General features: G+C 36.7%; 1 long non-coding RNA gene across 1 annotated transcript in view; it reads right to left on the bottom strand.

Moving 5' to 3' along the window:
- Window positions 1-24,660, bottom strand: part of LOC146544395 (uncharacterized) — a 42,186-nt gene extending 17,526 nt beyond the window's left edge. Inside the window, exons 1-4 of the long non-coding RNA XR_014882765.1 lie at window positions 24,573-24,660; window positions 23,553-23,704; window positions 12,259-12,384; window positions 11,001-11,076 (exon numbers count right to left, since the gene is read on the bottom strand). This is a non-coding gene — a long non-coding RNA (uncharacterized LOC146544395). The remainder of the gene's footprint in view (window positions 1-11,000; window positions 11,077-12,258; window positions 12,385-23,552; window positions 23,705-24,572) is intronic.
- Window positions 24,661-25,533: the final 873 nt, after the last annotated feature.

The raw sequence follows: 25,533 nt of genomic DNA, 5'->3' as shown, positions 1-25,533 counted from the left end.
TAAAGTTGCATAAGGAAAAACTGCATACTGGCTGCCTAGTTTTCTGCAACCCTATTTTTAGAGAAAGGCTCTGGCAATTTGTGAATTTCATATTAAGACGGAAGAAAAGGTAAGCCTTACGCTGTTGTTACATCTTATATATCACAAGTTAGTTTAATTCTGTGTTACTAGATGCTAAATTATACTGCTTGGCTTAGGAAAAGGCAATTTTAAGCTGTGGCTAGATTCCAGCCACTCAAACGGGGGCTTGCTAGCCTCCATCTGAGCTGCTGTGTTTGTTGGCTTTCCTGGCCATCCATCTTACTATCATTGTGATTCACTATAGAGTATTCACCACGTAGTGTCCTCTCTTACTGAACACTTCTGGCAGCTGAAGAGGAAGAATGTGGTTAACCTAAAGTCCAACGGGACCACAAGGTAATCACAGTAATTCCTAGGGGCTCCAAGTTCAGTTATGGTGGGTAAAGACCATAACAAAATCACGGAAGGACTGGGCAGCAATGGCTAAGCTTGGTTTCTTCTGCTTTGACTGCTGCTTGCTATCTGCGTTAAGCCCAAAGGTGAATTTTTGGCAGAGCTGTTTCTCCCTGTGCTTTTGATTAAGGAAGGCACTCTGAACGTCGGCCCTGATAAGGCTAATACAGACAGAGGATTTAGGGCTTGAAAAAAGATTTTTAAAAATGTAGCCCACAGGAGCATGGCAGCACAGCTTCGGTACAGAGAACACCAGAATAACAGATTGGGAAAGAACCATCTTGCTCACTGAAGTTCACTAAATTGGAAAGTGGAGAAATATGTGGTAGTTATTACAAATGCCCTATAAATGGATGCTTAATAAGTTGAGCTGGAAGAGGAAATTGAAACACAGATAAATTGCAAAGGATTCGGTATTTTATTTTAATTTTTAATGAGAAAAAGAGTTCAAGAAATATGGCATTGTGTGCAGTAACAAAGTTTATAAAGAATAAAACCAGGGATTTTTTGTAAGCACGGTTCATCCTGCTGTTATCATCAGCTCTAAATCCTTCAGGGCAGTTTGTTCTCTATGTCTCGCTCTCCAGCTCAGAGAGGCTGCATTTTTCTTTCCCTACAAGAACGATAATGGTTTTCTAATTATGCGAGGAGGCTGATAAAAATTATTATAAGTAGCCAGGTAAACAATTTCACACCCAGAAGTGTAATTTATCATTTTTAGAAATACCTGAAAATGATTAATCTTGATTTAATTTGCAAGAAACCTTGACAGGCATTAAGAATACATTTATAACTCCAGTCGTTTTCTGTGATACAATGTGAATATGATCCTACAAGCACAGCTGCACTTCAAAAACTTTTACAACATTGTCTGGAAAAATCATACTTTGCTTTTCTTTTGGATATATGTTAGAATTGCAATCTCAGTTATTTGCTGAACGGAATCTTTAAAAGATTCATAATGCAAGACAAGGCAAAGAATTGCTATTCCTATACTTCTGAAGACGGTGTCTTACAACACTGAAAAAATACAGTTACTTCAAGAACGTCTTACTGATTTTCGGTCTTCAAAGTTGCCAAATTTTACATTAAGATCATACTTTCACTGACTGTCTAAAAAAAGCAGGTCTTTGCATTCTTGGAGCATCTTTGTACTGTGCCATACGACGTTATCATAAGTGATGTTTTTTTCTCTTGAATTACCCTCCAAAAAAAAAAGAAAAAGATGAATAATAATAGTACTCAAATGACCAGCTCTATATCTTCTCAAGATATTCTGCATAATCCTTAATTATGTCTGTAACGCCAAGGCAGTATCTTCATAAATGCTCACACAGAAAACAGGGTTATTTTACCCACACATCAGTATGCTCCGTGCATTTAGAGTGCAACATATAGGAGTGAAAAAATACGACTAAGCTTTACACACAGAGCACCTATTGTATCTCAATCTGATTCACTTTCAAACAAATCAATTGGAAAACGTGTCTGAACTTCATATTAAAATGCAAGTGAGCAACAACAGAAACAAAACAAAGCAAACCAAGCATGTAAGTATTTGACTAATTTTGATTAGTGTCAGTAAGTTAGCTCTGCAAAACTAGATATATGTCTTATGTGTTATGCTGGCCACATATGTTTTACTTTCTTTGTAACTCATATTTTTAGTCTACAGAAACTGGTCTTCATCTCTCCATCATGATCAGAAGGGAGAGGTTTTAAGCTGTTAAAGAACCCAGACAGAGGTTGATATCTCTATAACTGATATAAAATAGTACTTTTCCCCAGCTGTAGTAATCCTTGTTTCTAGATAGCCTTGTGCTTCCAGTGGCCAATTTTCTCCAAAATACCAACTTTGTGTGAGCAGGAATGAAACATATGTTGAAGGAAATAAAGGAGATGAAGCTTTTAGAATGAGTCATTCAATATGTACTAATGGCAAGTTTAAATCTGTATGTCCACACATAACTATCTGGCTCAAATGAAAATGTGCCCTGGTTTCTCAGATATAACAGTGTGCAACAGACCTTTTGTTTTACAAAAAGATTCTTTAAGTAATGCAAAATGAATGTAAAGTATGCAAGAAAACAAAAGTATGCACCTTTCAATTTTAAATGTTTACATGTGAGTGATCTGAAACATTAAAATACACTACAGAAATGCTTATATCCAGCATTGAGAGTTCCAGAGATGTTTCACTGAAATCTTTTCCCAGTTCCAGCTACTCACCCGAAAAAAACGACAGAGCATCAATAGAGTATAGTCTGGCAATGTCAGTAATGGAGTCAATACTGAAAACATTTCAACAGGGTCGTTCTCAATTTCTCTTGCTCTCTTCTCTTCAACAGCAAAGTCTGAAATTTCACTTTCTCTATTCATCTCACACCAACCAAATGTAGCACACCTCACATAATTGGTTTCTAACTTCAGCAGTTTATATGTCAAATAGCACTTGTGGATCAAACAAAGTGAGCAACAGAGAGAAAGAAAAAAAAACAACAAACAAAAAGCAGAATAGTGAAGATCTATCTGAATAGTTCTACTGTTGAAATTTGCTGAGAATTACAAAGTTCTCTAATATGATAATCCTGAAGAGAAGAGGCAAGGTTCAGAACTACAAACTAGACCACAAGTCAGAAGAAATGCAGTGAATTCCATGTCCAGAAAACATTTTCCTCCGTAACTGTGATGTCAGCTGAAAACTGACCAGACACCAAAGAATTCCCAAGCAGCATGTGAGGAGTAGGAGCAATCCTCTAGAAAGGTGGTAACATTGCAGAACAATGATATAAACCAACAATGCATGCGATGACAGATCTGAAAGATTCCAATGATTAATCTGCACAAGAGAATTGCTAAAAATGCTTTAGTCAGTAATGCACCTCTACAAACCTGGAGAAACCAGCAGTCTCGATTGTACTGACGTGCAAAATCAGTATATAATTGGCTAATCTGCCTGTATCAGTAGGTTTTCTGACTAAACTGGAGGTAATTGTTTCTTGGAAGGAGGCTTAGAAAAATATGCAAGAGATTGATTTTAGGATGACCTGGTTTCCCTGGAATATGTATGATTTCCACAGTCCATGTTCCTGTCTAGATCCACCTAGTCTGCCACTCAGGCAGAGCCCAGTAGTGGGAGCAACCTGGAATAAGGAACCTTATTCCTCTTTCAAATCTTTCTCTTTTCATCATTTTAGCTAATGAATAAATGAAGCCATTAAAAGAAAATGTCCTACAGATAATTAGCACAAATATAAAAGGAAACAAAAATCAGCTAATCATGTATTTCTAGCATATCACTTCAGTCAAGAATGAGAAAAATGATAACTTCAACAAGTAGACTTCATGTACTTTCATGCATGCATTATTTTGGAAAGGTCAATTAAATGCCAAATGTATAACTAAAAAATGTGAAAATATTTAATATTCAACAGTTGCAGATAGCCTATTGGTATACATTACATTTAATTACAACTTCACAATCATTGTAGAAAAGAAATTCATAAAACATTTACAAAATATGTTCAGCACATTATTCATGACCAGATATAAAAAAAAAAATGCTTTCAGAAATGTGATGAATGGGTAATTGGCTTTTCTTGCTTAACGTACTTTGACTTAAAAGAATAAAGTGTCAGGAGGCAAAATACCTGCAAAAGCCCAGGAATGCATAGCATTTAATGTAACATATTGCCATGAATGTATAAAACAGGCCACTACACATTTACCTTAATTTTTTTGTCCTTGATTAACTGTATCTGCTATTAAAAGCATTTCAAATTGTTAAATGCATTCCTGTAAAATCTGCTTTACAAAAACAAAACAAAACAAAAAAAAACATATTTTGGAAGGTGTGAGCTAACTTTTGGCAAGCTGGCAATAAACATCACAGATTAAATCACAGACCATGGGATTCTTGCTGTATAGTGGCCAACACTGTCAGCATTCGAAATTTTTCTTTCCAGATTTTTCCAGCTTGGAAATATCACAGGAATCATAGAAAAAAAATCTTTATATTTTATATATTAGCGGTTTCAAAGATACATGCGTGCAAACCATATTAGTAAGGCTTAGGTTTTACATCTTCGTCCTCAATGGATATCTTTTTTTTGTTGAGTCAAGCTATGTGACATACAAACAAAAGAAAGGGTACTGAACTCTCACACCAAAGGAATGAAATCAGTGGTGCAGCAGAACAGCTTTTGGATCAACTAGCAAGCAGCCAACAGGAAGCTAGATGCTTATCAGTCAGCAAGACAAGTAACATCTGCATTGATTTTATTAATTGTAATAGAGTATATTCTTGGATTTTCAGGAAGCTGGAGATTCTTCTCTAGGTACTGTGAGAATAATTTTTGCACCTCTTCAGCTTTGTGTTTTCTGGATGTAATCCAGCCTTATCCCTAAACCTGGTAATTACTGGCAAAGAAAAACCTCTACTATTTTATAAAAATTTACAGATGACAAAATGACTTTAGGTTGTCATGAGATAGATTCATGAATTATTCTAGTAGAACACAGAAATGAATTAGTATGCCTGCAGCTGGCTGATAACTTGTATACAAGCTAGTGAAAGTGAGATTCTATTGATTGTGTTTTAATTGAGATAAAAGAGCAGACCTTTAAAGAATGCAGAGTCTAGTATCTTAATATTGATGGATTTGCTGATGCACCTGAATATAAGAGCAATTAATTTTTAAGTTAAGTTTATTGAGTTTTAAGTTGTTTGATAGCCAAGGCATAAAAGTTATGCTAACTTTAAAAGTCCTTTTTAGAAATGCTCTTTAAAGAATTACCAGTGCTTGCTATTATCTACTGCAGGCTTCATGAAACTGAATGAGTTGTACAAGTACTGATTATTCCCAACGACAGTACTTCTAGAAGTGAAAGCTATTTGTATGCCAGTAATTAAACTTCTCAGTGTGAAAGAATGGAAACAACCGATGAGCCTTAGAAAGCAGAACATCTCAACAAACAACAGTCAGCAGTAAACAGGTTATCAGTGGAAGAAACATCATCGGATATTGCACACCCCACGTCAGGGAATTTCATTAGAATTACTGTGTGGAGATTTCCAGATCACAGCTGAACCAGTGTTTGAGTGGCAGGTGAGAAAACGTGGCTAAGCCGGGGCATACAGGTGCAGGGAATGCCCCTGGGTGACTGGAATGGGTAGTAGATCCAGGGTCCACATCTCTTTACTCTCACTTAAGGGTTAGCAGCTGAGGGAGTAGGATCTTTATTTAGAGATCACCCTTTCTGGAGTCTTCACTGAACTTTGGAAAGGGTAAGCCACTTGTCTCTGCATTGTCTTCTGAGCTTATCTTGACAAATACCTTTACAAATGTGTTTGTGTGCTGGTAAAATGTGACATCATTGCCTTCCCTTGCTCCACAAGTACACAACACAGAAATAAAGGCTCCCAAGATAGATTAAGTATACTAATTTGATAGTTCACTCAAATAAAGAATAAAGAATATCACTCAGATAAAGAAAAGAGATGTTAAAAATTCTATGACATCGGATGAGATGTTCCTGATTCGTTTGTTGTTCCTTTATGTTGGCTTTTTTAAATCTTATTTTAGTGTTCGACACAGTTAAAAAACTTGTAGTAAGATGTACTTATTAAGTGCTATTGGTGTTCTACTTTTCCTAAGCATTTCACTATATAACCATTAATCATTGAATGCATACAGTTGGATCCTCAGTATAGCTTTTAACATTCTTCTGATATGAACTCAGTTTTTTATCTGTATAATTGAAACATCTACATCAAGTCTACTTGCTCATTCTTCCTAAGGCAATTTGAAGATCCAATAAGTTCTTCCTGTTCTTCGGGCTGTCTCTGTCCCAAGTTTTAATGTACCTACTTTCTATACAGGAATAAAGAGTATTGTTTTGCCTTTAGGAAATTCATTTCTCTTCTTAGAGTGAATTAGTTAAGAGAAATACTTTATTAAAGAAAAGTAATGAGTTTCAGGTATGGACAAGAGGCTTGCTATTTCATTAGCTATTGACTGTGAGATGCTCTGTGCTAGAAACAGCTGGAGCTATTCCTCCTAAGATCTGAAAAAAGGTGCAAAAATGTAAGTTGTTGTGCATTAGTTTGGTATTTAAAGTTAATCATGATGATCAAAGATAGACTTATTTAGCAATTAGTTTGGGAAAACATTATCTTCATTGAAAATAGTATACACAAATATTAATTTTCTACCTTGGATATATAGTGCTCTTTACCTAAAAATTTTCACTGTTAGGAGGTTACAACAGAGCTGTTATTATCAGGCAAGACATCTAGCCACTTCACAACACAGTTGCATAAATGCAACATGGGAACAAGTGGATAATAATATATAAATAATGTGTAATTTGACAAATAATGTCTCTTGTCTTTTCAAAGTACTAGTTTGTTGGAGTGTTTTGTTTTGTTTTCCCAATACAATACCCTTTCATATACTTTTAAATCACAACCATTTTTTTTCAGTATGGTCTGAACTTAAGCAATTGAGCGTTCTAAGTTTCCAACTTTCAATTTGCTCTCAGTTGCACAGGGGTTATGCTGCACTGTCTCTTTTTTAGGACTGAGTAGATATTTGCAGAGAGGACAGTTTAAAGCAAGCTCTGATGAGTGTTTCTAAATTACTTACATCTCTCTGTTAAAGATTTTAACTTTTCCAAGTAAGCCTAGGTGATGCAAAATCATGTTTCCAATCAAAGAATTCAAAATAGGAAAAACATCCAGATCCTGTGAGTATCCAGCATTAACTTCCATTATACTCATATCTATATTGCCATCATTTTCAGATACGACCATGATTACACCCATTATAGTTTTGCTACTACTTTGTAGATAGATAGTATTCTAAGCCCCAGAAAGGCTAGCAATCTGATCCAGAGTAGTTTGTGTCTGCAACAAAACTTTAAAAAATCTTTTTTTTTTTAACTTTCATAAAGTTGGTTGTCTGCAATAATCCACCTCTCATGCAAAACAACCAGGCAGGGATGTTCTGACTAAACGGTGTTATGATTCCTGTGTCATGTGGGTAGCACGTCAGATCAACCTGGAGACTTTAGAAGAGATTGATCCATTAGGATGCTTAAAGGATGCTTACACGTATGTATATCCACATACAACAGCACAGAACACATTAATGATGCCGTTTAAACCAGTACTGCAGGGGAAAGAGGAGGAGCAGGAAAGAGAGACACCCTTGCTTCCAATCCCTGTCTTCAGAATGGACATTCTTTCAATTATTTTTAATCCATGATTATGGATTATCAAATGGAAATGCTGTTCCCATCTGACACTATTGTCATGTGTTATTACCTATAATAGAGTTTGCACTGTATTACCCAGTAGTTAAATAATGCTCTAGGAAAACATTCTATTTTGTATTTCTGGAACAGGTATTCTGAAACAGTAAATAAGAATCACCGTTTGTTTTTAGAAAGGTGATTCTAGCTCATCTGACTATATTCTCTCAGAAAATATTTCTTTGTATCCCAAAGGAAGGGAAGGATCTCATTAGGATCTTGTATTATACCAGTTACAGTTCACAGCCATTCTATCCCCCAGTTCAGTTAAAAAAGAAATACAAGTTCTACGTACAGTGCTGAAATAAGAGAATTATTAATGTATTGATGCCACAGCCACAAAGATTTCTTAAAAAACTCCTGGTTTACAAGCTGGATGTGAGGTATGATAACCAACCGTGCAAGTATCTGAGCCAGATCAAAAGACATAAGCAGTTTACATGGCTAAGAACTAGACAGAGGACTACACAAATTAAACAGGTAGTTTCTGTTCTTGTCTTGGTTTTGCTAGAGGAGCTTGGACAATAACAGCTTCTGTGTATATTAGTTTTCTCCTCGTGTCAAGGATTTTTGCTGTGGTAAACAGACAGCATTCCTTAATAATTTGCTAGGTAAGCAATAAAAATGTGCTCAGATATACCTGCAACGCCAAGCAAGGAATTCGTCTGAAGTGCTTACTGTGCTGGACTGTGTCTCCAAACGAGTCATGCATATCCCCCACCCCACCCAGCCACAAGACAGGACCTACTCCATGCTAGAATAATCAGTGATACAGCTACCTGCCAACAGAATCGACTCCTAGGGGCATCCCATATCCACTAAACAAGGCTCTGCTGAAGGTTATATTCTAGCTGTAAAATGTATTAAAATATCATAGACAATTTCAGGAAAAAAAAATCTTTTGTATGTTGCCCTTTCAACTACTGTTGTATCATCTATTTGCCTGTCTTTAATTTCATTGTTTGCAATCTCCAGTTGTTTATTGAATTGCTGTGGTACAAAATTTTCAACCTGTGGATTGCTTATAAATGGCTGATTGGAACAATTTCAGCTTAAATAGGTTTTGTTCTCATGAATATTCAATCATCTCGTTCTTGACATCAAATTGTTTTCTTTCCCTGTTTGGGTGACATAATCATTTGAAATGGTTCTGTTTTCTGCCGTATGCAATGCTACTTTACTCAAAAATCTTGGGTCTGTGCCGAAAAACACATTTTCTTGAATAAATTTTCCTGCATAAATAAGAGATGGAGGGGCAATAATTAGAATGCCCATATAAACAGTCAAACCCAGATTGTACTGGGAAGGCAATGAAATTGCTTCCTCGCTGCACCCTCTGAACTGATCTAAAAATGGGAATTACTATGCTACTCAGTTAATGGAAAAGGTTACAGCATGATTCAAGACCTTCCTCAGAAATAACCATGCACAGCCTTTGAGAAAAGGATCTCTTCTTCCTGCAGTGCACGCACAGAGTTATTTATTTCCCATTCATTACAAACATGTATGGGTCCCACTTAAAACTGACAACATCTGCAATAATCACAATGGAAAACACAGGGAGAAGTCCAGTTCAGACCCATCATGTTGTAGACAAAGCACAGGCTGTTTTTCCCAGTAGCTCACTTGACATTCATCCTTTGACTATCATTTTATTTTTACCTTGGCCTTGAGAAGTCCTGTTATGAGTCTATGCTGTCTGCTCCTCTTGCTACTTTCAATTACATGGAATTGTCCACAAACTTCATGACTTTCAGAAGTGTTCATCTCTAACCAAGACATTCATTTATGCATCTTTCAGCCAACTATTAATCCTTGCTAAGATCCTTCCTCTTGTCAGATGCATTAAAAGCCCTTAAGGAGAAGGGTTACCTTATTATTTTATAAGGCTATTTCATTTTAGCAGACTGCTTCATCCTATTGATATGCTTGCTGGCACCTTGCAAGGACTCCAAGAAACCCGAGACAGACAAGACCTCTGTCACCAGAGCTCTGCTGAACACCACAGAGCAGGCTACCACAAAGATCCTCGTCACCTTTTTAAGAAATGAAGCAAGTTCAATACTATTTCTATAAGAAAAAAAGTCTGGCTTGTAATTTACTTGTAGAGAGTTTAAAAGGTTTTCAGTGTTTAATGTGAACTTGTGCTAACTGTTAAATCAAACTGACACATAGATTTTTTTTTAAGGAGGCAAAGTAATCCATTCATTTTCACCCATCTTACAGAATTTTATTAAGTGTCTAGCTCATTCAGTGATTGTTGGACTCTTTCGTTAGTGATTCAGATAAAATAAATATCCAACATCATAATTAGACTTAATTAGTTTTCAAGATAACCAATGACTGTTCTGTGTAATGTTGACCTCAAAAACATATATTTCTACACCCTATCATAACAGCTAATATAGTTCAGTACTTCTGTTCTGCAAATCATAACCTGTATTTCATAATGAAGTCACTCAAAAAGATACTGACCTTCAATAACCGTGTCAAGTATGGCTATACAACTAAGTTGAAGGGGAAGACCTGACTGATCACAAAAAGGACAGACAATTCAAAGTGGGGAAAAATCAACAGTTACAGATCCTTCTTAAAGAAGGACATAAAAATAAACTTGGCTCCGTTATTTCCTAACAGAGAACTCGCTGCAAAGGTAGTTTCCAGGAAATGAAATGGATAAACAATATTAAATTGTCTTTATCTAGCATAATCTACCTCAAAGCTATCTATACGTGCTGATGGACAGCATAATTCATAGAATCATAGAATGGTCTGGGCTGAAAAGGACCACAATGATCACCCACTTTCAACCCCCTGCTGTGTGCAGGGTCGCCAACCAGCAGCCCAGGCTGCCCAGAGCCACATCCAGCCCGGCCTTGAATGCCTCCAGGGATGGGGCATCCACAGCCTCCTTGGGCAACCTGTTCCAGTGCCTCACCACACTCTGGGTGAAAAACTGCCTCCTAATATCCAACCTAAACCTCCCCTGTTTCAGTTTAAGGCCATTCCCCCTTGTCCCATCACTATCCACCCTCATAATCAGCCGTTCCCCTTCCTGTTTATATGCTCCCTTCAATACTTCCTCTCCTCTGCAGTGTAGAAAATTTCCTCTATGCTTAATCTTCTGAGCAGATTTGTCAACATCTTACCTTTCCTCAGTTGCTCTTCACAGTTTTAAAAATATTGCAGTAAAGCTCTCCAATGAGTCTTACCTAAATCCAGGTCATTTATTCTCTGGAAAGAATTCATACTGCCATGGAAAATCTGAAATGTATGGATATTTGATTCCTGTCAAAACAAATCAGAAAAAGCACAATTGTGGTTTTTTTTTTAACTAGATTGCAAAAGTTTTGATATATTCAGAATTCACTGATTTCAGCAACAGTTCAACAGTCACTACAGTTGAGACATTTTGCTAGAGTTTCAGGACAGATTAAGAAGCAAAAATTATCTACTGCAAGTGTGAAAATATTTTTTTCACATTTTAAAATAAGCAAGGGAAAACAAGTATATTTCCTCCACACAAAGAAAGTCTTTTCTTACAAGAGAAGTAACGACCACCGGTCTTTCTCAGTATGGCTCCTAGAAACATTCCAGGGATACATCTGAGGCAGATTTGGAAATGCACTAGATTTACGGTCACTCCATGAAGGGTTCAATACTCTAACAGATATCATTGTGAATAAAAGCACCAGGCATCACATCACTGCTCTATTGGTTGAAACATTATTGAAAGAAAAGGACTGGTCTTATTCACTGGCAAATGTGTCTTTTAATGATAATGCTTTTTCTCTCCCAGTTTTGTATAGTATCTTGTGATTTCATGGTAACCACGGCAACCATTCATTTTTGTTCTGAATAAAAAGAGTGCTGTAAATCCATTCAACTTGTTGGCATATAAATTAAGGCTGCCTGCCTTAACTAGTACGCTAGCACTGAGTTCTCCCACTTAGCTTTAAACTGACATGTTCACTGCTGATGAAAAAAGTGCCTGCTTCTGCTGAGGTGAAAAAAAGTTAGTCCTGAGTGGGTAGAAAAGGTCAGTGCACAAAATACAGGTGCTGATGACTACCATTGACAACTGAGTCAGTCAGGGTGAGCAAAGAAAATATTGGAGTTACTTTTGAAAAAAACAATGCTTCAATACCAAGAGGAAAGAAGGGGAGAGTGGTGAGAGGGAAGTAAAGAAGGATTAGAGGTGAAAATATAGCTGACATTTTCCTGCCTCATACAGAAAGCAATCTGACTCATTTTGCCCACTCCACATAGGCTATAGTGTACATCATCTTTGATGCAGCACACAGAAGTCCCTCATGGCTCACTGCCATGCTGCCTATTTTCCATCTAGTGTACCCCTTACAGAACACAAGCTAGTACCTAATTCTTCCTAAAATAAAGTCCCTAAACCTTATTAATACATCTACAGGACAATGTAATTCAAACATAATTCAGTAGATCAAAGCATCTCACCAACAAATTTCTCCCTTATCACACTCCAGTCTGTTTCTCCTCTTCTGCTGCTCTGTAGTCTTTTTCCTTTTTTAGCAAAAACAACTATACTCCTGTGTGATGGCAGCTGTCTCATTTCCAATGTACCTGAAATATCAAATACATTCCGAGTTATTCAGGCCTTAGTCTGGTCTCCCATCAGTATGGTACAGCATCAAAGAATAATTCAAGTTGGAGGGATTTAAGGAAGTCCTTTAGTCCAACCTGACACTCAGAGCTCAGGGTCAAAATTGATTTCAGACCAGCTTGCTCAATCTAATTTCAGCAGAGTTGTCCTTGAGAAGCCTGGGTGTAGATGAAAGAAAAAATAGCCTGCAGCAAAAGTAATAATGTGATGATTTGATGAACGGCATTGCAAACAAATGTTATCATAATAGTCATATTTCATTTTAATCCAAACAATAGCTGATCTTGAAGTATTATCCCTAGAATTTCTTTTTGAATTCCCTACTCAACCTTAATGCCAAACTTCATGACACTGGTTCTCCAGACAAATTTCATTGTATAAAATCTTCATGAATTGAAACCTGGAAAATTTATACCCTTTGATCTTTGCAAGCCATTATTATACCGTCATCTTCCTAAGCATTAATTAATAATAAATGCTTAATTCATCATGAAGCAAAGCTAAGCATATTTTTTCAATCCCCTCAGCTCTATGATCCCAGTTCTATTAAAGAAGCTTAGTCCTAGCACATCTTCGTTTCCAGATGCATGTCTATTAACAACAGATTTGATGCAGCAGCATATTTTAGTATTACTACTTTTCTGCTCAAACTGAAGTATGTGCTTTTTTCCCCCTTCTACAATACTATTTTTATATTAGCTTTGTTTTGAAAACCAAAACAAGCATTGATATTTTAAGCAAAATTATTTCAACATGATATGTCAAAATACTTAATCACAAATTCTAGCAGCGATTTCACTTGTTAGAGATGACCCTGGCCATTGTGTGATTAATACAGTACATCACCTTGATGTCAGGCTGAGGCTCCAGAATACTGAAATCATTACCTTCTGAGTTTCAGACTGCAGTATAATTGTTCACTGGAGATGCATTTTTAATAGGCTGGTGAATGGTAAATAACACCTAAGTGACTTGTAGGAAGACCAGTGATGGATTAAAGTCAGTTTTGACAGATCTGCCAGCCTATGGACCAGCTCCTCAGGAAGAACTTTGGCTTGCACAGACTTACTTCCGAGCTAGAAATTGCTGCTCCAGTGATTCTGTCTCAAATCAGACAAAGCTAAATGGAGGTAATATCAAATCAAATGTAGCATCCCTTGCTCTGGTTCACAGGAAAATGTCAAAGTGAGCAGAATTTTGCCTGGCAAGAATCTACATGAAATGGGGGGTAAAAACCTCTCCAGTGAGGCACGGAGTCATTCAGAAACTGATAAAATGTACATTCCACTCCCAGGAATTCATCAGAAGAGGAAAAGTAAAGGCAGGAGTGAGCGCATGGAAATTTCAAAAAAACATAAGACTCCCACAAACAAGAAGGACTGTTGCTTCCTATTCCCACAGGTCAAAATGCCTAACCTTGACACCCTTCCCAAAACTGTCTTTTAGGGTTTGCCCTCTCTACTCTTTCCATGGGAAAAACTGCTCTGTGAGAATCCAGGCACTGTGAACATGCGATGCATCCTCTGTGTGCATGTCCAGAAATCCAACCTTGAAACTTTCTCCTTATGTTTCTGGGAAGGGGCTAGTCACACAAGAGCCCCAGTGACAGCTGAGATTAATGCCTGAGACCTTCACTTCTATATTTGGTAGCAGAGTGGGGAGTGCTATAACCAGTTTTTTACATCAGAAGTATGAGCATCCTCCTCCTTGAAATGGGAAAAGCCACTCTCCACCATGTATTTTACAGAATCAGTCAAATTGTTCACTGGAACTCATGCTAATGCATAATTTATGCACAGGATTTATAAGGTTATTTGAAAGTTTCTGTGATGGTGATCAGCAGCACAGGTAGAATACATTCCCTGCACACCACACAAGCTATGCTAAACTCAAACATCAGCTCTTTCCTTATATAGACAAATTAAGTAAACAGGAGCCAAATGTGGCAAAGTTATCTGTACCATAAGTCAAGATGTGCTTGTGTGTATGTAAAAGCTGTTGCATTTGGAAAAGCAAGATAAAAAAGGATTCATCTTGGTTACAACAGAGGAAGACATGATCCAAACCCTAAAAACCAACAGAGATTCAAGAATAAAGCAGAAGTCTAGTTAATAGTTGGGGCGGGGAGGAGACCCCTAGAAGGTAGAATTAGGCAAACTGAAAATAATTCTAAGGTTCAAAGCTGAAAACTGCAAGCATGCGGTGAATCAATTAGACACAGCATCAATTTAATTTTCTAATTTTATCCACTTAGGACACTGGATTTACATACTTTATTCAATACATTTTCTTCTCAATCTAGATTTCTCTTCTGGATCTGACTTTACATCACAATAAATAAATACAGCAAGCACTTTTGGATCTACAGGATTGCAATCTAAATTCATCCCAGTTAACATTAGCAAAGATTAGATGAAGCGTTGCCTTTAGCACATTCAGACAACTACCAGTAGGACATACAATTCAGGGGGAGAAGAGCTGAAACTAAACACTACGTAATCAGAAAAAAAAAGCCCAAACCACAAGGTCTATCATTGACTCATGTCTCAGTAAAAATGCTCCAAGATGTTCTGCATCAATACATGATTGGATCAATCATTTTATTATGCAGAACACAGTAAAGATCTATAGGTCACGAATAAGAATGTTTGCTTTATATTTTCTTGAGAGGTGAAACTTCTTAACTGAATCTTACACTTAATCATTTCTAAATCCCAGGGTATATCTGCTGATCGCTGTTTTGATTTAAAATGAAATTCATTTTCTGGTTTGCTGCATGACTTTTATTTCAGACTTGACTTACAGATTTATGAACAGGATATAGCTTTTCTTGCTGAACACTTCAACAATCTTGGTCCCTGCGGTGATTTCCACATTTCTGCAAGTGGGAAGAAACACTCACCACCGCAAAATGATATGACATTCCGACTTCAGAAGTCAAAACCACAATTTTTTGAAGGCTGAAGTATCCAGTTGCAGGAGGGACAGAAACCCAAGGGGATCTAGCCCTCACAGTATTCTGAAAAGCAATGCCAGTTTTCAATTCATTGCTTCTTAATTAGGAAACTGAAAGAATCTGGGTACACAATGAATCAACGTCTGTACAGAAACGGGGGGCAGGAAGGTTATTGATTGAACTCATAGTTTCTCCTGTAGTCAGTGACATTGAAATTTGACTTTGACTCAGAATAAAATTATTTCTGCTGAAGATAGCTGCTCTATGTTGCAAAATTTACCGTGAAGGGCACTATTTATAGCAAATGGACCATAAGTTTCTGAAGACAGAATTAAACAAACCACAATACACCAGTATGACCCTCTGCCACATGGCATCACTGCAATTGCATTTCATGAAGTTAAGCACTGCTGACAACTTGTACTGCCAAACAGTCTGGTACCTTGATTTTAATGCCCTTCCCAGCACAAGGTCCAAATATTGTAGATCTGCTGCAGCAACCTATATATATATATATATGGTGTGAAAAGGCAAAATGCTCTAATTTTAAATTGCAAGGATGAAACTCCCATTTGGCTCCCTGCTTAACATTGGAGATTTTACTTACACTCCGTTTGCTTACACTCTTTTCTTTAGTGTAAATAGCAATTCCCAGGGGAGAATACCACAAATCCAATCCTGCTCAGGTATTTGAGTGTCTTTCCAGTGGAACTCCTAAATAAATAAAGCACATACTACGTGGAATGTAAATGCATTTAATACACATTGAACTTCAGAAGTTTTGTAGGCATTTGGAGAACAATAAATTGCAGTGACTGTAAAGCTGTAGTACTTTTAAAAATTGTATTTGTTGCCTGAGTAATAAGGACAGGGTGTAAAGGGTTTTTGTTTGGTCGATTAGTTTTGTGTTTTGGCATGTGGTGCCTGAAATCAGAAAGGGAGTCAAGTGACTCAGTTCTCTCTGAAATAACACACTAGCAATCTATCAAGAAGTCAGGTACTTTAATGAATATTATCCCCATTTTAACTTATCAGCTGAAAATTTTACTTCCTTTACATTCTGGTGTACAAAAAACCTCCCAAATAATTAATTTCAAGCAACTTGCTTTATTCTTGCATGTTCTACCTGACTACTTGGTTTGGCTCATATACTCAATTTCCAGAGCATTTCACTTCAAAATGAGATGAACAGAAGCGTGACTCCTGTACATTTAAGAGCACTGAACCACTTGGCACTTCCTTAATCACAAAGCACAATCACTGTTCTGGACACATCTTTTGTATTTGTTTCATCTGGCTCACAGTTTAGGAAATTCCTTCCCCCTCTCCTTCCCTCCCCCCCCCCCCCCCCCCGCCCACAAAACAGAAGTAACAAAAAAAAACAAACCAAACCAAACCAAACAAACAAAAACCATAATAGAAAATATCATTTATTCAGTGTTTTGTGTCCTTGAATACTATATAACCATTAATCTTTACAAAATTAAAATTATTTACAGCTAGAAGCTGTGCATTTCCAGCACTGGATTTAAATTTGAAGAAAATAGCTCTATCAATCCTAGGTACACACATGCCTCCAGATATCCACAACTTTTAAAGTATTTGCTTCATATTTGCCTCTTTTTGCTGCAGAGCACTGAGGCACAACATCTAGGATTCAAATCATTTTAAATTAGGAATGAACTTAGTCTGGGCTGCCTAATAAAAATAGATTAAAAACACTCCAGAAGACAGTCCACAACTTCAGTTCAGTGAGTTGTATTCTAGAAGGTCTATCACCCTCTGCTGATTTTAGTAGAAAACTTTGGTAACTTAGGTTCAGTGTTTAAGATCTCAGTGGATGAATCAAAGACTACGGTGGTACAAAAGCAGAAATATTCAGAGAGAGAAGGAAAACAAGGAAAACTGTTACCAAAACTTGAAAGCTGTGTATGGACAGAGCAGAATTCAGACTGCTCAGGGAACTAGTTGAGAAGGTCAACTGGGAAACTGTTTTTGAAAGCATCATGTCCAGCACTGACGATCCCATTTTAAGTACCACTTCCTATGGGCTCAGGAACAGGCAATTCTGAAACGTCAGAAGTCATGCAGGTGGGACAACAGGTTTACTTGTTTACTTGAGCAGAGATCTTCTAGAGCTCAGGTAGAAAGAGTATCAACTTCTGTTAGATCTGATATTCTGCCTGCGTTATATTCACAGGCAAATTTAATGACTAGCTGTTTCAGGCAGGAATTTGTCTCATTTCAAAAATCTCAACATGTATATACACATATCACACACTAAGTTCCATGAAGCTAAAATTTGAGGTGTTTTTTTTTTTTTTTTTTTAATATTATTAATTATTTTTACATTTTTAAATTATTATTTTCAGGAGCTGGTGGTACAAATTTAAAGCTCTGCACACCTCAACAGTTCCTCCAGGAACTGTCCCTCTTAGATGCCCATATTATGCCTAGCACAAAGAGACTGAGAGCCCACCTGTGGCTCCAACCTGCTCCTGGAATACAACTACACAACTCCATAGAGACTACAACAGTAATCACACAACACCCTTTCACCACACTAAGAGTGCACTTTTGAGTCAACAGTAGGATTGAATGAGTTCTGGAGCTTTGTTTCTGGCTCCATTGTGAAGAATAAGCTGCTTATTGCTTGAAATAGCAATTCCATATCCTTGTGGTGCATTGAGGCATTTTTAATCTCCTTTTACAATATTTATTATGTCTTAATAAAAAATGGGCATTCTTTGTTAATTAGATTTAATTTGGAAATGAATCCTTTAAGAGGTTTATCAATTAATATTGTATTTATTCTAGATAACCTATATGCAAAAATTTCAGTTCTCTCTGATATTTAGAAAAATGAACCCCAGTGCAGGAGACTGGCAGTTAAATATGCAGGCTTTTGACAATCTAACAAAAGAAAAAGTGTTTTAAAAATCACCGAGACTCTTATGATCATCTTAGCAGTCAGTGGTTACAAGCTGCTAGTGCTTTAATTTGGTGCAGAAAAGGTAAACCTGAGCTAAAATTACAGAAAACACAGGTTTTCAGAAGTTAGGGTTCAGGCAGTTCTCTTCTCTGGTAAAAGATTATTGATGGAACTGTTGAAACTAGAAAATACCAAGGATTTGCTTCTGATACTGATTAATCAGCTTTCAGATCAACATAATTTCTTTCATAATTAAGATCCTTTCTGTTAAGAATCACTAGAATAATTTCAACTGCTTACATTTTAGTTTACCCTGATTTTCTACCAGCGCTTTTTTTTTTGCTTTTTTTTTTTTTTTTTTAAATATCCTCCTTCTTTCTTTGGAACTGAAGACTCGGGGAATACTTAGCAAAGTTATTTACTGTCTGTATTTGTCTATTCCTCATTACTATGGAGTAGGATGCCTTCTGTTCTGTTTCTTCCAATCGAGACGAATACGAAGTAATGTCCACGTTGAAAATGGGCCAACGCTTTGTGAGTTTCTGCTAGGGAGATAACTGTATTCCCACTGCCTACTGAGACCAAAGCCTTGAGTTTGGAAGAACAGCAGCAAAAGGAATCATTAAACATAAATATTTCTTTGCTTGAGCTACTCTTTCTATCAGATGTAGTCTCCAGAGATGGTGAGAAGCAACAGGTAACAGAGTGTGCACAAACACATATGGAACAAGACAAAGTGAAGACAAAGGAAGTCCTTTATGCATTCCAACATCCTCACGTTCCCGTGATGAGGTTAAGAAGAAGCTTAACTGAGGGGTTATTATGTTAGTTTTGTACAGCTCTTGGACAGCAGAAAACAGACAACCCAGTAAAGTTCAGACATATGTGATATGCAGATTATTAGACACATCACGTGTTAGTATTTTCCTTATTTTGCATTAATTGCAGTTATATCCTTCATCTAAAAAAAAAATCAATTGAAAACAAGATGACTTCCAGTAGAGACTTTTTTCCATTCAAGAAGTCCATAAAAGAGTAATTTAATTCAGAAAACTATTGGACAAGGTATACAGCACATGTTTTTTCAGGTGAAAAGAAAAAGTTAGTGATACAAAGGATATAAACACCCAACAATTTCCATTGAGATATCCATCTGAGATCTGTGGGCACAGGAACATCAGAGTTCACACACGTTTCTGAGTCTCAGAGGTACTGTTTCTAATACTGATGAATCAGTAAAGTTTACATTAATCAACAATTCTCCAGCTGTATACTGGCACCATCAAACTACACTGGTGTCAGGAATGCTCTGATAAGCAGCAGCTCATGCGGAACTTTAAGGTGAGAAATCCTTACCCAGGCCTGCCATTGGTTTTCAAGTTCTGCTTGCCGATACTTAAACCAAATTCTGTATTCTGAGTGCCAAGGAAATTCTTCTAATGAAAAGTATTTCCTTCCCAAGTACTTTAATTGCAGCTTTCTTTCAATTAAATTCTGTTTTCTTTTACGGAAAATGTATTAAAATAGCAGGCTATTATCAGAAATAACCATTAGATTAGGGAGGTATAGCAATGAGCTTTCCTTTGCTTTCTCTTTCTGCTCACTGTAGGGTAAGATATTGTTTGGACAGGGCATATTCATTATTCTGTCATAAAACAGAGTACCTCACAGTGCATCAGCTACTGTCTCTGAATTTCAGGAGAGGACAGACACGTGGGAAGCAAAGTAGAATAAAAATCATACACCCTAACTACTCCACTCAAGGATTCAATATGAACACCAATCTGTTTGTTGTACAACTCTTTCTGGTGGGGTTAATACAGTTGGACTGTACATGGCATTTAGTGCCATTTCAGATTGTTTGGGACTTCTAGGTTGGCCTCCAGTTGTCGTTCAAGAAGAACACAGTTCTTCTGTTGGTCTTGTGTCAAATATGCCAGTTCTGCACAAAAGTTTTGAATACACTGAGGACATCCGAGATATCCCTGGAAGTTGTCACTTCCCCCAGATGCAGTTAATTGCAGACAAGTGTCAAATTCTGTGGTACCATGATGTGACAGACCGATATTATATACCTGCCCTACGTAGCAAGGTGACCCAAATGTGTCTAAATAATCTGCCCATGAAAGCCTACAATTATTAATTGCTCAAACAGTTAATTGTTCTGTTACTGACAGGAATAAATGAAACTGACTTACTCCTCATGCTGAATTCTTTGAGCTAAAACTATAAAAACTATCCTGTGTTGCCTTAGGCAGGTCTGATTAAGCCTTCACAGGAGTCTTCAAATGCTCAAATTACAGCAGTAAGATTCAAGAAATAATTAATTTAATAAAAAATAATAATAAAAAAGCATTGCCTATTTTAGCAACTCAAAACCAATACAAAGTCAATATTGTCCATGCTGTGGAATTTCACGATACTTATAAATTAATAGTTTTATTAGGGAACTAGACTTGGATTTTAAGCCACAAGGGTGCAGATGATGTCAAATATGTCAACTCTAAAGTCTCACCAGTAAAGGAACAGTGCTCTGAAATTAATGCATCTCTTTCACTTATGTAATATTCAAAGTATGAAGCCTTTTCTTCCTAACAGCATTAAAAAAAAAGAGAAAGAGAGCAATGACCCAGTCTCTTACTGGCATCTTGCTGTTGACACTAACTCAGGATATCATTACATAGCTACCACAAAGAAAACACATTGCTTTGTCTGCAGTTCCTCTGTCAGCACAGACCCTGAGTTTCTCTATAACTCAGTGATTTTTTTCCAGAGGCTTCTGGAAAAGGGTCATTTTCAAAGCAGTGAATTTGCCTGAATTTCAACTACGCTGTGTAGATTTGAAATATGCTCTCTTTTTCCTTTTGCAAAGAGTTTTGAAATTTACCAGTCATAAAATAACACTTTCAAAGGGTTTTCTCCTTTCAGAAATGCTGAAGGTGATTGGCTCCAACAAAAACCATGCAGCAGCTTTCACAGAGTCAGCCCTGTGCACCTATTTTTAACATCTGAATTTTCTTTATTAACACAAAGATTTCCAAGTATCTACCAACAGACCACATATATTGTTTAGATGCAGTACTTTAAAAAGACAAGCTTAGTCTTGATCAACCTTTTATCTTTAACAAAATACTGACTCTGTTCAGCTTTCAAAAATAATGAGCACAGAACTGCTTAGTTATCAGTGAGCCATAGATACTGTACATTTCATTTTCAGTATACTTAGTCCTAATGAAGGATGCTGGGTGAGTCTCCAAGTGCAGAATACTTATCCTGTTAAGGACTGTGTGTAAGAAAAATGAGACTAGTTTAAATTTTACAACTCTGCTTGCATTTTGGCACAGGTAAATCAAAGACAAAATCAGTAGCAAGGATAGACTGAACCTACGCACTGTAGCAGATACAAAATAAATTCTCAAATGAGAACAAAACTTCCAAAAAGTTAGGTGTGGTCCCAACTGCCATTTATACATGTAGAAAAGAAGAAATTTGGATGGTCAAAGTAAATTCCACAAATTTTCTTTCTTGAAAAGCAACCACTAAATAGTACATGCTGCCTGATTCCATCCTATGCAAACTGAAACTATTGGGTTGAAAAATTAGATATATTCCAATTAGAAAGCAGCAACAACTTCAGATATTAGAAAGATAAATTGAACATCTATGAAAGCCTAAAATTCACAGTTAAGTATTATTTAAAAATATGATTTATGCCTCCACAATGGAAAATAAATCATCATTTTGCTGTGAGGGGGCAGAAAAACATCACATTATTAAGACTGAGAATTTCAAAATATTCCAAATGACAAAACAAGCGAAAGATGTTCACTACTGAGGAAGTATTTAGGGTAAAACTATAGAAACAGAAGTTGCAAACACGGAGGTAGGCTTGACTTTGACTGGTCATTGCTGTCACTATGAGACTGCAGAGAAATGTAGAATTGTCTGTCAAAGACTGCAAAGAATTGTTTATTTTGTTCAATAAACCATTTTATATGCATGGAACCACATACTGCAGAGTATGCATTCATCAGACAGAGCACAGCTCTCACAAAGCAATTTAACAGGGTGCTGCCAACTTGAAATATTAAGAATTTGATGTCATCTCCCCCGCCCTGGCCCCTGAACACAGTTTAAAAGAAAATACTTTTAGGTGTTACATCTGCTCCTGCCTTTTTTTCTTTTTTTCTTTTTTTTTTTTTTTCCTCTGATTTATAAATCGTATTTTCCATCCAAGGAAAATTTTCACTTTTCTATCCTTGTGTAAGAGATCCAACCTCTGGAAAGCTGCTCTCAGGGACCTGGTGGCCAGCTGCCAAAATCAGTGCATCAGGGAGTTCTGCCTGCACCCATGGTGCTGACCTTCAATGGCTTCTGATGCCTCTCTCCTGTGGGACAACTCTCTTCTTTTCTTCTCAAGGTGAAATCTGCTGCAGACCACCTCTGCTTATAAACAAAATAAACAGGCCAGTTTTTGCTAATGGTTTTGACTGCAAACCTAAGAGCCTGTATTCTCCAAACATAAAATGATCTTAGTTTTATTTTCACAACCTCCAAAGCAGCCACTGTCTGCAAAACAACTTGTCATCAGAGAGGGCAATTAGTATCATTATGTCATCTTTTCTTCTCTGGAATTGCCTAAAAATACAAATCAGACTGCAGGAGATGCCAGAACATATATTTCTCAGATGTTTTTAACACATCTGAAAATTAAATTATTGATCTTTATACTCATCTTGGCTTACTGTAATTTAAAAGCAAAATTTATTCTTTGTTTAATTTAAAAGCTCTAAGCAGAACATACATTTTGTTAAATCTACCTAAGCATTAATTTAAATAGAAAATATAAACTACAGTTAATGAGTATCTTCAGAACATAAGACAGTGAATAATAATATAATAATTACTTCTGTTTACTAGATTATTGTCAAAACTGCCTCCCTGATTCATTATTGTCATTAAATCAGAAAACGATAGCTTGTTGTAGTTTTCCAGTCTCATTTAATTTTTAATTGAGTTCTTCATGGTTTTATACCACAAAATCTCACCACCCTGCAATTCCAAATATAAAGAAAAGAGAAAGAAAATTAACGTAAGACTTTTGTCTGAATCAGATCAAGTAATTGTAACCTCTTAACTTCTACATATATTTTATTAGGATAAAAAATGAAACCTTTTCTTGTACAGAGACATCTTCAATTTCCGAATCCGTTAGGCTAATCACAGATCCTGTGGCTTACCTTACGCACCATCTGCTCCTTCCTTTCTCCTGACTTTGTTTCCTGATCTTTCCCCAAGCTCCTCAGAAAAGTCCCACCTGTGGCCTTCCTTCAGCTCCCACTCCTCTGCCTCCAGGCAGACCCACGGTGTTCATCACTGCAATCAATCTCATCTGCACCAAGCAGGAGATTAAAAAAAAAATGTTATTCAAAAAAGGTGCATTGAACTTTACATGATTTCCTGTCACCTGCTTTCTGATCAACTTCTTGTTTGCCAGGCCTTTGCCAGATATTCTGTATCTATAGTCACTGGGACATCAATCCTAATGCAGTTGGTAAAAGAAATTTGGAAGTAAGCTTACGCACTATATTTATTTATATACAACATTTCTGTCCTGTCATTACAATATTATTTTTGGGCTGCTTTCTATTAAATCAGCATCACAAAATACAGACAGTTGGGAGTTCTTTTAACCTAATTTACTTGATGCGCTTTTCCCTTAAATTGAATATATGCTACTGCAGACAATTTTCAGAATGGAAGTAAAGATTATACAGCATAATTCATGCTGCAGTAGCAACTGCTAAAATCTGAAGATAAGCTATCCCTTCATCCTGTGATTTGTGAAAACACTAGATCATTTCAGACATATATTATGTCATCATCACAATGTTTCTTGCTCTGAGTCTGTGCTATCATCATTCTAGCTAGCTCTAGCAAGCAGAAAAATCTTTAGGTAATCTGATTTTACTTTAAAAAAAAGAAAGAAATATATTAATAAAAAACCTGTCAGACTAGGGTTTTCTGGCATAATTCAAACAAAAAATCCTCAAGTTTCTCCTGAGATAATATGCTACCTTTACATATTGGGGGCAGAGAGAGTATTTAACTTATTCCTAACAATTTTCTCTACAGCAATCACAGGCAATCTTTTCATGCCCAGAAACGTCTTCGGCTATGGTCCTACATTGTAATTTCTTCAAAACCAAAGCAATTTTAAGAATACACCTGCTCCCTCTAGGCCCAAGTCATGCACTCACCTCTACGTGGGAAGACTATTTTATGTGGTGGGTGGCCTGTTGTTGTTTAAATCAAATTGCTCTGGAGCATGACTGCACAAAGAATGACAGTTAAGGGATTGCAGAACAAAGGCAGGAAGGAAAGTGATTGAATGGGAGCATTTATACCAGTGAAAAAGCCTGATATGTGCTGCACCCTTTGGCAGCAAGAAACTGTTCTTCAGGGGTGGGATGACTAGAGTGTGTAGACAAATATCAACCCAGGGAGGAGGTTTCAAAGGAGTCTGCGTGGGAGCATGGGCACAGAGAAAGTTAGACACACAACACTTGTAGATGCTCTGGAAATCCCAGCAGCAGTGACAGACATCTACCAGATGTTTATGGAACGCAATATTGTGCTTTCTCATATCTCATGCACTAGGCAAGATATGAGAAAGACCAAAAGGAACCATATACAGTGTAAAACAAGAACAAAAGAATAGCCAAGAATAGTCAGGGGTACCGAAGCAGCAGTTGCCTATGAAAAAAGGAGGAGAAAGAGAGAAAGAGAGTCTTTACTTCCTTTGTATAATAATAATAATAAGCTTTGGCATCTTATTTCAATATAACAATGTCTAAACTAGTTTTTAAATGCTCAGTCCAGCTTGTCAGCACTGCATTAAATAAGGGCTAGCTAATCCTGTTTCTTAGCTTCTGTGGTATTAGATGTACCTGAAAGGCATGAACACACAACTTTAGATGTATTTCAATTAAACATGTGATATGACATGGTTTAAATCAAGCTCGACAGACTTCTAAACCAGTTCACCACAAGATTATAGGCCAAAATCTTTCATATCCAGTTACCAAAGATCAACTAGCAAAAACCAACAAACAAACAAAAAACAAACAAAACAAACATACAAACAACAACAACAACAAAATATATCACTGGTATAAAACATTAAATCTTTTCAGTAATAATTTACAAGAGACAGATTCC

Source organism: Meleagris gallopavo, chromosome 4 (genome assembly GCF_905368555.1).
Source record: "Meleagris gallopavo chromosome 4, MGAL_WU_HG_1.1, whole genome shotgun sequence".
Taxonomy (NCBI): Eukaryota; Metazoa; Chordata; class Aves; order Galliformes; family Phasianidae; genus Meleagris; species Meleagris gallopavo.
This window is presented reverse-complemented; position numbering and strand designations above follow the sequence as displayed.